The sequence below is a fragment of the Ambystoma mexicanum genome, chromosome 3p (genome assembly GCF_040938575.1).
Source record: "Ambystoma mexicanum isolate Mex_15411 chromosome 3p, UKY_AmexF1_1, whole genome shotgun sequence".
NCBI lineage: Eukaryota > Metazoa > Chordata > Amphibia > Caudata > Ambystomatidae > Ambystoma > Ambystoma mexicanum.
The window spans coordinates 175,324,182-175,327,921 of NC_090925.1; the positions used below are offsets into that span (position 1 = coordinate 175,324,182).

A 3,740-nucleotide genomic window follows, 5' to 3' on the forward strand; every position below is an offset into this window, starting at 1 on the left:
ATCAGCAGTTTGGGTAAAATGGTGGTAATTTAATTACTGTCACTTCACTGTGACTTTCCTGCACTGCCGAGATTGGAGGTGAAGTGGAGGATTTAACTCCTGCTTATAGCTGAAGTATATCCTCCACTTTACCTCAAAATGTTTTTGGATTTACCGCAGAGGAATTAGCACTCACTGTAAAACCACCAAAATCTCCACTTTTACCACACTGCTGAATTAGGGTTGGGCGCTAATTCTGCCAGTGGAATTAGCACTTGCAGAATTAGCGATGGTGCAAGTAGCGGTTTCATATGGCAGAATTAGCTACGGTACTAATTCCACCGGCGGAAATACAGCCAACATGCAAAATGGCATTTCTGCCATATTACAATTTAAAATACCTCCCAAATACCTCTAGAAATGGGTGATAATTGTGCCAAAAACACAGTGCAGTTACCTCCACTGAAAAGGTGGAGGTAAATGTATACAGGCAATGAAAATCAAGTCACAGGTGCACCCAATCCACTCTGAAACAGTACATGAGGCCCACACCTCAACCAAACACACTTTCCAACACCATGCTGTCACTAGCAGTTGTGAATTGGGACATACAGCACCTCCTGCTCTACATTGAGGTGCAGAGGCAGGAACAACACCACATAGCACATGTAGCAGAAAGGAGGAGGAAACACCATGCCAGGCGAGTGCCCACCCATTCCCCTAGTCAGGCCCGCACCCTGGGCATTAACTGGTGTCCAGCTGATAACCTTGTACAAGTTGAACAGGGAGACTATTGCAGCGCTACTATCCCTCATCCACAATGACATCCAGAGCAGGATCAAGATTAGAACTACCTTACCACCACTGCTGAAGCTTGTGTCGGTGTTTCATTTTCTTGCAACTGGCACCTACCAGCACACTGTGGGCATGCTGCATTGCATGTCTCAGCCCACATTTTCAGTTGTGCTTGAGCACGTGCTGGAAGCTCTCCCGGCACATTTCCCTGCCCACCACCCCAGCACAGATAAATGCCACAAAGGCATGATTTTGCAGAGCAGCCCACGTGCCCAATGTAATTGCCACTCTGGAATGCATCCATGTGGTGTTGGTTGCCCCCCCAGGCATCCGAAGAGGCATACCACAACACTATGTGGTATCACTCAATGAATGCCCAGGTCACCTGCGATGCTGACCTCATGATCACACACTGTTGCGCCAGCTTTCCTGGTTCCACCCACAACGCCATGGTCCTGCCAAACAGCACACTGCCTGCAGACATGGAGAGCTACAAAGGCCAACAGACATGAAGACTGGGTGAGTACAAGTGCCATCACACAAAATAATCTTGCAGCACAAGTGAAATGCTATGTGAAGGGTGAACATTACCACTACTGATCAATACATGTGCTCTCAAAGCCCTGTGCGTGCAGGACCTGCTCTCTCATCCCACACATGACAGACACCAACACACAGGACTAGGCCCTGCAGGACAATACAGCAGTAAGTTAGTAATGCATATTGCCCCAACAAGTAAGTTGTGCACAATCAGAGGACTACAGGAACCGTAATGCATAGGGAATGCATATCTACACAGCCAATGCCACAGTTAAACACTGCACAATGACAATGCAACACTGTCAGACAATTATGGCATGGACTCAGCAAACCATGTATGTGAAGCTATAACAGAAGGAATGCAAAAACCTCAAACATGCACAAGATCAGGGTACATGCATGATAGCAAAGCACCAGCACAAAACAGACAATATGCACATTGCAAATCCAATCACAGGCTGTGTTTCTCAATGTGTATGAGCTGTGTGCATGGTGTATCTCAAAGTGACAGTGCATACGTACCCCCTGTTTTATATAATACTTCATTCAATTACTGGCATGCAAAACAACGTTGTACAACAATTCAACATTACTGCTTTAAGAGAGTGTCCCTCAATATGCCATGCAACATTCCAGGCATCCTCAATTCACTGTGAATGACATCTGTGAACTTTGCACTTGCAGTTGACTCTGGTTACCCCAGCTCCCATGGCTGATGACACTTGTGCGCAATCCACGTTCGTCACAGCAGGTGCCCTACAATGAGGCACATGTCAGGACCAGGCTCTGCACTTAGCGGACCTTTGGACTGCTGAAGGGATGTTTCTGGTGTCTTCACTGGACCAGAGGGGTCCTGATGTACAGAACAGAGAAGGTTGGCCAAATATTTGTTGCCTTTGCAATGCTACACAACATCTGCCTCAGGTGAAATGTCACCCTGTCCGTTGATGAGGACATTCCTCTCCCAGCGGACAATGATAGACTGTGTGCAGATTAAGTGCTGCCACACAGTGAGTGTGAGAAAGGCAGGGACGGCTTTTATCTCTTTCCCTGGCCATCTTGGCATAGAAACACTGCTCGTCAGAATCTACCAGCAACCAGATGGAGGCCTCCAAGAAGACAAAAAAGTCCCTTCAGTCCATCAATTCAAAACTCCAGCTGGTTATGAAAAGTGACAAATATGTGCTTGGATATAAACAGACTTTGAAAATGATACGCCAGGGGAAAGCCAAGCTGGTCATCCTTGCCAGCAACTGCCCTGCTTTGAGGAAATCTGAGAATGAGGATTATGCCATGTTGGCAAAGACTGAAGTGCATCATTACAGTGGAAACAACATTGAACTCGGAACAGCTTGTGGAAAATACTACAGTGTATGCACATAGGCAATCATGGATCCAGGTGATTCTGATATCATTAGAAGTATGCCAGAGCAGACCGGTGAAAAGTAAACTCTTATGAACTTGGTCTCAATAAAACTGGTTTCAGATAAAAAGAGAAAAGCAGCGACGGATGTTTGGGACAGAAAGAACTAAATTACAATTATTTTTATAGACACATTTATTTCACCTGTGTCTGACTTTTCTATAGAACCATGTTTTGAATATTATACACCCATATCCACCCACCTCCGTATCCCAACACCCACACCCAAGCACCTCCCCATCCCCAACACCCATATCCATCCACCTCTCCATCCCCAACACCCATATCCACCATCTCCCCATCCCCAACACCCATATCCACCCACCTCACCATCCCCAGACTCCATACCCACCCACCTGCCCTATCCCCAACACCCAAATCCACTAACCTTCCCATCCCAACACCCGTGTCCATCCACCTCCCCATCTACAACACCCATATCCACCCACCTCCCCATCCCCATCCACAACACCCATATCCACCAACCTCCCCATCCCCAACACCCATCCCCACCCACCTCTCCATCCCCAGACTCTATACTCACCCACCTGCCCCATCCCCAACACCCATATCCACCCACCTCCCCATCCCCAGACTCCATACCCACCCACCTCCCCATCACCAGAGTCCACAGCCACCCACCTGCCCCATCCCAACACCCAAATCCACCCACCTTCCCATCCCAACACCCGTGCCCATCCACCTCCCGATCCCCAACACCCATAACCACCCACCTCCCCATCCCCAGACTCCATACCCACCCACCTGCCCCATCCCCAACGCCCATAACCACCCACCTGCCCCATCCCCAACGCCCATAACCACCCACCTCCCCATCCCCAACGCCCATATTCAACTACCTCCCACCCCCAACACCCATACCCACTCCCCTCCCCTAACCCAACTCCCATACCCAACCACCTCCCCACCCCCAACACTCATATGCACCCACCTCCTCATCCCCAACACCCATAGCCAACCATCTCCTTCACCCCAACACATG

General features: G+C 48.9%; 1 pseudogene; it reads left to right on the top strand.

Annotated features, from left to right (window-relative positions):
* The first annotated feature begins 2,415 nt into the window (after positions 1–2,415).
* LOC138579515 (large ribosomal subunit protein eL30 pseudogene) lies at positions 2,416–2,801 on the top strand (annotated as a pseudogene).
* Positions 2,802–3,740: the final 939 nt, after the last annotated feature.